General features: G+C 46.7%; 1 long non-coding RNA gene across 1 annotated transcript; it reads left to right on the top strand.

Annotated features, from left to right (window-relative positions):
• The first annotated feature begins 601 nt into the window (after window positions 1–601).
• LOC123479861 (uncharacterized) lies at window positions 602–7,631 on the top strand. The gene is made up of 4 exons (XR_006655644.2): window positions 602–672; window positions 2,128–2,224; window positions 6,011–6,105; window positions 7,418–7,631. It is a non-coding gene; the product is annotated as an uncharacterized lncRNA (long non-coding RNA).
• The last annotated feature ends 2,523 nt before the right edge of the window (window positions 7,632–10,154 follow it).

Raw genomic sequence — 10,154 nt, 5'->3', positions numbered from 1 at the left:
TCTCCCATCCACCCAGGTGTGTGTCCAGCTTCTCAGTCACTAGTGTCCTGGGTGCAGACAGTTGTCACGGCTTCTGTGTAGACTTTCCCACACATGACCCTCACTGCCCAGTGAACCTTGTGGGGGTTCTTTCAGCTCCTATGTCTGTTTCTCTTACGTGTTCTAGATCGAGGGGTCAATTATAGAATGGGCCCAATAACATTAGGCCATTTCCAAATGGTCGTAAGCTAAAATTCCACTGTTCACCTGCCTGAAAAAGCTCCAAGTGTTAGTGGACAGTGACGGTGAAACTGTGGATTCCTAGCCCAAGTGTAGTTCAGAGCCAGGGTCCTGTCGTCTGTGGATTATCTGTTTCTCTGCTTTCTCTCCAATATACAGTCCCCCTGGTACAGGCTCTCATTTTCTTGGGGATGAAGGAAGGTTGACAGGAGAAATGTTCTGTTGTCTGTTGGGATTTTGTACGGAGGATCTGGTCTTTCCTTCCCTAAAGAATTCTAAAAGTATAACTGGTGCAGGACAGCGTATTGGTTAAGGGACAGAATGTCTATGATTCCAGCTACACCACTGTTCACTTTACCCAGAATGTTTCTGCTTATACAGGTCACATATGAATGCGGGGGGCTTGCTGTCTTCACTTCCAAGAGCTCCTGGATTAATGAGCCAACCCCGCAGGTCAGTACCTATCAGACTCATTTCATGATACTTTGATTTGCTATCTCCTAGGTGATCAGATCTACCGAGTATTTAGTGATAGGTCGGGGCCCTTAGCCCCCCTGGTACCCCAGGACCCAATTTATCCGCAGATGATTCTTGGCGTGACACTGGTTAACAAAATGATATAGGGCTTTGGTGCACAATTTTACATCATCTATGCATTCTGTTGTGCATTTACTACCTTAAGTCAAGTCTTTTTTTCACCATTTATCACCCCTCTGCCCTTCTCTCTGCTCCTCCCCCTTCAGCAACAAACACTAAAGTGTTTTCTGTCTATGGGTTTATCTTTCATATTTTCACTCAAGCTCCTACCCCTCCCCCTGCCATCCATCGAGCCCTTCCCCACAGCTGTGAACCTGCTCTCTGTCACATTAGATTTCATTATTGGGAGGCTTCATTTTCATGCCAGGTGTGGCCTTGAGAGAAGAGTAAACACGGAGGCCTTCAAATATTTTCTTTGTTCTCAAAAATGTATTTCTCAATGTGCTGCTGGTTGGTATGCCATGTGGACACTCCCAGATTGCAAAACAGGACTTAAAAGACAAACCCACTCCATCATGCCTGTCCCCCTAAGCTCTTGGAGTCCCGCCTCCACATCAAAGGAAGGACCAGTACCTTTTCTTGTCACAGTTTCTGGGCCGTCACTGAGTGCTTTCTTGAGTCAACCATCCCCAGAACATTCAGAGCCTTCTCTGTTGGCCCAGATACAGCTACAGATATAAATGCAGAATCTCTGCCTCGTGGGCCCAAATTAATAAATTCATCTATATCAAATGTATATTTCTTTTTATCATTAGCGTACACCATTCATTATTTGCAGACTTACAGATTTCAAAACGCAGGTTGTGTTCTAGTGGAGCACACTTCCTCATGGTTCCCTGTCTGTCCCTCACCTTTACGGCCCTGCAGGGACCTGAGGATAAGGCAGCCAGGGCCACAGGAGAGGCACTAGCATTCTTACACATGTGCATTTCCTCTTGCACATTTTCCAGTCTATAACAAGTCCCGAATTATTCTAGTTTACTCCAATATCAGTGACTTCTCTACAATTAACGATTCTAAGTTTTCCAACATCTGGCTTGGAATCATTGAGAACTAACACAAGTCTTTTCCTGAAGCTCTTGAAGCTGAATCTGGAGTCTTGCATATAAATCACAGAGACCGTCCCAGGTGACTCTGAAGAGCCTGTCAGCGTTCGGGTCTCTGGGCCACTCAGAAACTCCTCCGCTCGTCTCTGCTGTCAGCACGGACACTGGAATTAGAGACCAGGACGCCCGTGGTTCTGCCCTAGCGGGCCTCAGTGCTGCATCGAGTCATGCTGTGGCCCCAGACTTAGATGTTGTCCTGATTGGCTGTCTAGAAGCAGAAATTTGTTTTTAATTCTTATTGATAGGTTTTCGTTCATTTTCACAGACACTGTTGCTCATGGACCATCCAATGGTGACACCACACACTGCACCTCCTACTACCGAGTCTACAGATGATACACCTGATCCTTAGTGAACAAAAGGTAGGTAAACAAAAACATATTTCTGTTGGAAGAAATGAAACATGTCTTCAATAAAGGGTCTGTTAAGTATGTTTATTATGAAATGTATGGGGTACCTTTGGTTAATGTATATAAACTTCACGTGGACAATTTGTAAAGTGACGTCTGCCCACTCTGTCTGTGCTCACTGTCCAAAGTCTGGTCTCCTCTGTCCCTGGGGTTTGACCCCTTTAGTCCCTTCGTCCTACCTCACCCCCTTTTTCTCTGTAATCAACCGTACTGCTCTGTGAGTGTGTCTGTTGTGTGTGGTTTTCATTTATACCTTTTATAGAAGTAAAAGGACAGAATGTGTCATCTTGTCCACTTGATTTCCAGTGTCCTCCTCTGTGAGGTCACCGTGTGGTAGGAATCACAGGACAGACATGTGTCACCTGAGTTTTCTCCCATGGAGAGAGAGATCTTTCTGCATACCTCTTCCCCTGTTTTGTTGTCAACCATATTAACCTGTTTCCTTGAAGTTTCTAAGTGTTGATTGAAAATACTGGCCATCCCTAGCCAGGCAGCTCCCATGGTTCGAGCAGCTTCCCAATAGGCCAAGGTTGCACATTGATTCCCCTGCCAGGACACATTCAAAAATCAACCAGTGAATGTGTTGTGCAGATGTGTTTGTCTCTCTCTGTTTCTCTCTCCCCATTCTCTCTCTAAAAATAGTAATAAAAATGAAGTAAAATATTAGCCAGAGGAGAGAAATCATGTACTTGTGTCTCTGGTCATTTATGCTCCCTATCAAAGTTAATGATGAGGGGCATGAGCTCCCATGGGAGGTTTTTCTTGACCCTCTGTCCTTCACGAATGTCCCCCAGATGGTCTGTCATGTTGCAGAGGTCCACTTCCTGGAGGTGCCTCTCTATCGTGCTACATGACCTGGACACCAGGCCACGGCTTTCCTCCCCTGCCCACACTCATCGGGAGCCCCCCCAGGCCCACCGGTGCAGACTGAGAGAGAGACAGACTGCAGACAGTCATTTGGGCCATTCACACATGTTTTTGGCCCAAACATTCAGGAAGGAAAAATTGGTTTTAATGTTTTAATTTATTTATATTTAGATTCTTCCCTTTATGTATTATAAAGGATTTTTATCATTTGTTTTTTTTTAACATATTATGGTAAAAGAAATTTTATGAAACAAATAATTACAAAACACAAGAAGAGATAGAAGGTAATTCAGTACTACGCATGTATAATGTGCCTCCTTATTTTTCCCTCAAAAATTTGGGCAAATAAGTGCACATTATACATGACAAAATGCAGTAAGTGATGTGTGTCATAAGTGTTTGCCCAGGTGAAATGACGGATACACCACTTTTTTAAACTGACATTTTATTGATTATGCTATTACAGGTGTCCTGATTTTTCCCCCTTTACCCCTGAACCCCACAACCTCCACTCCCTCAGGCAGTCCCGCCACCATTGTTCATGTCCCTGGGTCATGCATGTAAGTTCTTTGGCTGCTCCATTTCCTATACTGTCCTTTACATCCCCGTGGATATTCAGTAATTACCTATTGGTGCCTCTTAATCCCCTCACCTCTTCACCCATCGCCCACAGCCCCCTCCCACCTGGCAGCCATCAAAATGCTCTCCATAACCAGGATTCTGTCTCTGCTCTTCTTGTTTGCTAGTTGGTTTTTAGATTCAGTTGTTGATAGATAATGTATTTTTTGCCATTTTATTGTTTATAGTTTTGATCTTAAGTAAATCCTTTTAACATTTCATATAATACTGGTTTCATATAATCATGGTTTGCTGATGATGGACTTCTTTAGTGTTTCTTGTCTGGGAAGACTTCATCTGCCCTTTGATTCTAAAGGATAGCTTTTCTGGTAGAGCCATCTTGGCTATAGGTCCCTGCTTTTCATGAACATTTCTTGCCAGTCCCTTCTAGCTTGCAAAGTCTCTTTTGAGAAATCAGCTGACAGTCTATGGGAATTCTCCTGTGGATAACTAACTTCTTTTCCCTTGCTGCTTTTAAGATTCTCTCTTGAAGCTTTGACATTTTAATTATGATGTGTCTTGGAGTGGGCCTCTTTGCATCATCTTGTTTGGGGCTCTGCGACCTGGACTTGCATGTCTGTTTCTTTCACCAAAGTAGGGAGGTTTTCTTACATGAACTTTTCAAATCGATTTCCAATGTCTTGCTCTTTCTCTTCTCCTTCCGGCATCCCTATGATGCCACTGTTGGACTTCTTGAAGTTGTCCCAGAGGCTGCTTATACTACCCTCATTGGTTTGGATTCTTTTTTCTTGTTTTTTTTTATTGGCTGGTTTTTGGTTCCTTATGTTCCAAATCATTGATTTGATTTTCAACTTCACCCAAATTACAGGTTGTCTCCCTGTAATTTGTTATTTCAATCAGTGGATCCTTCATTTCTGCCTGGTTCTTTTTCATGCTGTGGAGGCCCTCACTAGGTTCCCTGAGCATCCTTAGAGCCGGTGTTTTAAACTCTGCATGTGATAGATTGCTTGTCTCCATATCACTTACCTTTTTGTGGAGATTCCTCAGTTCTTTCATTTGAGCCCTGTTTCTTTGTCTCCTCATTTTGGCAGCCTCCCTTGTTTGTTTCTATGTATTAGGTAGAACTGCTCGACTCTGTGCCTTGGTAGTGTGGCCTCACGTAGTAGGTGTCCTGTAGAGTCCAGTGGCACAGCCACCCCTATATCCCAAGGTGGGTACTCCAGGTGCACCCTTCCTGTGGGCTAAGTACACCTTCCTCTTGTAGTTGAGCCTTGGTTACTGTTGGCAGGTGAGTGGAGGGGATTTACCCAGGCCAGTCAGCTGCCAGAACTGGCTGCGACCACTGTCCACCAATCTCTGCCCTCCGTGGAGGGTCAGCTGTGTAGGGGCAGGGTGATGGCGCTGGTACATGGCCTGTAGCTGTCCACTGGGTGTGTAGGTAAGTCTCCTCCAGCACGTCAGCGTCCCTAAGCTTGTGATTTCAGTTCCCTACGTGAAACCACAGGACAGTGGGCCCTTCGTAACTCACAGTGGGCCATCTTCCTATGCGTGTTTCAGCCACACTTGCTAACAAACAGGTAGAGACCTTTCCAGCAGCCAAGCTGCATCTATGAACGCAGCAACTCGGCGTGCTTGACTCAAATGTGTGACGTCCTTCTGATGGACATTTGTGTTCCTTCCATTGTCCCCACCAGGAAACGTGCCCATGCATACTCCGCTACTTGTGAGTGTATGAACTGGACAAGTCAGAAAGTCCTCAGAAAGTGTCGCACACTTCCTAAGGTTCAGTCCATGTCCCTCACCTGCAGGGTGCTGTAGGGACTTGAGTCTGGTCAACGTGGCACCTGGCTCTAGGGAGGCCATTACTGTTCTTACTTTTGAGTGTTTTCTCTGCACATTTTGTCAATCTGTGATGAGTCCTGAATTGTTCCAGTTTTCTCCACAATGTGGTTACACCTCCCAACTGACCCTTCCACTTTCTTCTGAGTTCGCATCACTGAGAAATAAAGCTCTTCTGAAACTGGGCACTTGGGTAGAATCTTGGAGGAGATCCGTGCCCGTGATTACAGGTCACAGACCCCGCACCTGCTGCTGCGGGCACCACGCAGGGATTCGAGAACATCCCTGCCCTCCCCACAGATGCTGAGACTGCGCCCCGGGAACACAGTGGATCCTTACACTGTTCTCATGCCACCCTCTGATGATGCCTCACCTTGACATTCAGAGTCTCTTGACTGTCTGACATAAATTGCCTTTTTAACTGTTTGTCTTTGTATGTTTTTATTTTCATAGAAACTCTTCCTCATTAAATATCTGATGGAAACACCATACAACACTGTCCACTGCCAAGTTGAATAGATGTTCTACCGGATCCTTAGTGAGCTGAGGTAACTAAACAAAAACAGTCTTGTGTTATTTAAAAAAAGAACAATGTCTTTATTTTTTTAATTGTATGTTTCTTTTGCTTTTTATTGAATTTAGTGAATGACATAAATTGACAGAATTACACGAGTTTCAGGCGCACAATGTACAACACACCATCAGTACCCTGTGCTGTGAGCTCACCACCCAAATCAAGTCTCCTTCCTTCACCATTTGTCCCCATCACCTCCTCCACCATCCCAGCTCCTCCCTGGCAGTCACCACACTGTCGTCCATGTGCATGCCATTGGTTAATAACATTATAAAATGTGAGGTGTGCAACCTCATGTATACAACACCTACGTTCTCTACTGTGTGGTCACCCCAAAAGTCCTATGTTGTTTCATTATGCTGTATGTGACCTCTACCCTCCTTGTGCTCCTGCATTCCCTTCCCCTCTAGTACCCACCATTCCATGTGTGAGTGTGTGAGCATCTGTGAGTGTGTTTTTGATTGTGTTTATTATCTTTGTGGCTTTTGGTGTCATATCCCACATCTGAGTGAAATGACAGACTGTGTCCCCCTGTCCACATGAAAACTGAAGTCTTCCTCTTCAAGGCCTCACTGTCCCAGCATCACCTGAGACACAAGGTCTTGGGGTCCAACTGCCCACTGAGGAGACCTGTCCCCCTGCTGTCCCCCAGAGTCCAGTGCCCGCATGCTCAGCATCACGTTCCCGCTGGCCCCTGATCACTGACACAGACTGCGGCCCAGAGCGTGGACCAGCCTAGGGTGCTGCATCCGGGCATAGTCCTCCCCAGCCAAGGGAGTGATGAGCTGAACTGCCTGAATTTATGTCCCTTGGGGGGTTTCCCTGACCCACTGTCCTTCATGGATGTCCACATCCATGTCCTGTCCTGCTGCCGCTGTACCTTTTCTGACATTTCACCCACATCCTGTGAAAGGACCTAGAAACCAGACACGATTCTCCATCCTCCCTGCACAGAGCACAGGGGCCCCTGTGGGGCCGAGGCTGAGACACACTCACTGTGCAGCGTGGGCTCCCATGGCATTGGGGCCACTGGTGACACAGCTGCTTCCTCCTGCAGGGTCTTCCCAGGTGCTGTCCTCTGGGGACCAGTGTGAGTGGGTGCTGGGGTCTTCCTGTGCCTGGCCTTTATGACACTGTGGGTGATGTCACACTAGGTCACAATGGACAGCTCAGGTTCCATGGTAACCTGGTGGCCCTGGTTAAACCAAGGAAGTGCTTAGGGGCAAATCACAGTTAACTTGGAGGGGCAATGGCTGTACTTAGCCCTGAATTTTTGTTCTTTTCAGTTTGTACTGCTTGGGTTTCAGAAGGGACGAATGCATCTGTGATGCCCAGATAGACCTCAGCCCGAGCCTGGAAGCCCATCCTCCCCTCAGGTCCCTGTGGACAGGACCCTGCACAGACCAGACCCCTGTGGATAAAGATTCCTGCCCAGGTCTCCACAGCCCAGAGACTCCTGAGTATCAGCTTCCCCAGCATCTGGACCCAGTGTCTGCTCTTTCTCTGAGACTCAGGGGTAAGGACAAGTCAGAGGGCCTGCAGCCCTGTCGTCCGTCCTCCACACACTTTCTCAGTGATGACATGAGGGACCAAGGCTGGGGACTCTTAGATTCTAGTGCACTGGGAGAAAATGATTTCTGAGAAAAGCAGGTAGTTGACCCACTCACGTTGCTGCCTTTTCAGCGATTAATATGTTTGCCAATTTTTACTCAAAAAATAAGTCCAAGTTGTTTTTTTTTTTTAACCAAAGCACAGCAGTTATTTGTGTGTGATATCAAGACCTTGGCTGAAACTCCTGAGCATCTACCCTGGGATTCTCCCGCAGGTCCTCCTAAGTCTCTAAGTAGAACCTCTATACACAAATGAAACTTGTGGGACCATGAAGTCTGCAGCAACACATGGCCCAGGTCACAGAGCAGCTGGCACAGCAGGCTGCCCCTGTCCCAGAACCCTCTGTGTCTCTGGGCCCGTCTCCAACTGAGCAGCTTCTCAGCTCCCCCCCACACTTGGGCTGGAGACCCCGGTGCAGCGGAGGAATGTGCTGCCTCCAGCATCCAGAGGTCCCCTGGGCGCTGGGCCTGTTCATCTTGTGTTCCAGGAGGGGCTGCATTCCACAAATGACTATTTACCTTGCAGCTGTTTCCTTTCCTCCTCAGTGACCCTACATAGTTCACTGAGTGAGAAGCCGCTGAATACTTTGCACATTTATAGCAGAACTTCTGACTCTCAGAGTCTGTAGGAAGCCCTAGCAGTACTGTGCCCACTCACTGGTCCAGGCATTACATCATCCTTGTTGTGGAACAGGAGGAGGGGTGTCCTGTGGATGGAAAGGGCAGGAGGACCTCTGCTGGTTAGGTAGTGACCAGAGCTGCAGAGAGGACGTGCCCTGAGGTTGGGTTAGGGTTAGGGTTATGCCTAGGGCCTAGGGTTAGGCCCTGCAGGCTGATTAAAAACAACTTCTCTGACCCTTGGATGCAGATGGAGGAAAGGCATCTGCCAGATCAGTAGGTGCTGCGGCTTAGAGGAGATGGGTGAACTGAGGTTGCTCAACCACCTTAACCACATGAGTGCTGCTGCAGCAGTTAGAGTCACCTGTAGTAGAGGTTTTCCTTAATTTACTGTCATTTTCTAAGTTGTTTCTTCTCCTTTTCTTCCTACTCATTCTCCTTCCTCTTCCTTATCTTCCTACTCTTCCTCCTCCTTTTATTTTTTTTCCAGAGGCCAAATTAGAAGTGGAATGTTAAGTGGTAGTCCAATTCCTGCATATTCTAAATTTTTGTTATAGAGGATCAAAGCTCTGCTGTCCAAGCAGATTTCTGGGTACGGGATGTTCTCAGGGCTTCTGTTTACACTTCCCGGCCACAGCAGCCCTCACTGCCCAGTGAACCTGTGTGAGGAATCTGTCAGCTGCTATGTCTATTTCTCTTATGCCTTCTACAGTGAAAGGACAATGACAGGATGGGCCCCGCAACATTTGGATCCATGTCCACATGGTCCTGAGCTGAAACTCCATTGTTGGCCTTCCCTCAGAAGCTCCTAGTGTTAGTGCAGGGACATGGTGACACTGAATTCATAGTCCAAGTGCAGCTCAGACCCAGGGTCCTGTTGTCTGTGGATTATCTGTTTCTCTGCTTTCTCTCCAAAGCACAGTCCCCCTGGGGAAGGCTCTCATTTTCCCAGGTATGAAGTCAGGCATGAAGGAAGGCGGACAGTAGAAATGTTCTGTTGTCTCTTTGGGTTTTGTCTGCAGGATCAGGTTGTTCCTTCACTGAAGAATTCTTAAAATGTAACTGTCTCAGGACAGGGTATTGGTTAAGGGACAGAGTGAATGTCTTTATGATTCCAGCTACACCATTGTTTACTTCCCCCAGGATGTTTCTGCTTATACATATCACATATGAGTGCGGGGGGCTTGCTATCTTCACTTCTAGGATCCCTTGGATGACTGAGCCAACCCTGCAGCTGAGTTCTAGTGAGACTCATTTCCTGGTGCTCTGAGTGGCTCTCTCTTAGGTGATAAGATCTACCGAGTGTTTAGTGATAGGTCAAGGCCCTTTCACACCTGCTGCCCCAAGATCCAAGTTCTCCCCAGACAATTATTTGCTTTTTATTGAATTCATTGAGGTAACACTAGTTAACACAATGATACAGGTTATGGGTGCACAATTTTACGACATCTGTCTATTTTATTGTGTGTTTACTACATTAAGTCTTCGTTTTTACCATTTATCATCGCTATTCCCTCTTCCTCCACCCTCCTCCCCCTTCCCCGAGCACTCACCAAAATGTTTTCTGTGACTATTAATCCTTCTCTCTTTTAGTTGCTCAATCTCGTACCCTTCACCCCTCGCCATCCATTGAGTCCTTCCCCACAGCTGTGAACCTGCTCTCTACCTGTCACATTAGATTTTATTATTGAGAGGCCTCAGTTTCCCATGCCAGGTGTGGCCTTGAGAGAAGAGTGATCACAGAGGCCTTCACGTATTTTCTTTTTTCTCTAAAATGTATTTTCTCAATGTGCTG

The sequence above is a fragment of the Desmodus rotundus genome, chromosome 10, assembly GCF_022682495.2.
Source record: "Desmodus rotundus isolate HL8 chromosome 10, HLdesRot8A.1, whole genome shotgun sequence".
Lineage (NCBI taxonomy): Eukaryota > Metazoa > Chordata > Mammalia > Chiroptera > Phyllostomidae > Desmodus > Desmodus rotundus.
Note: the sequence above shows the minus strand (reverse complement) of the source record. Positions and strands in the feature narration are given on the sequence as shown.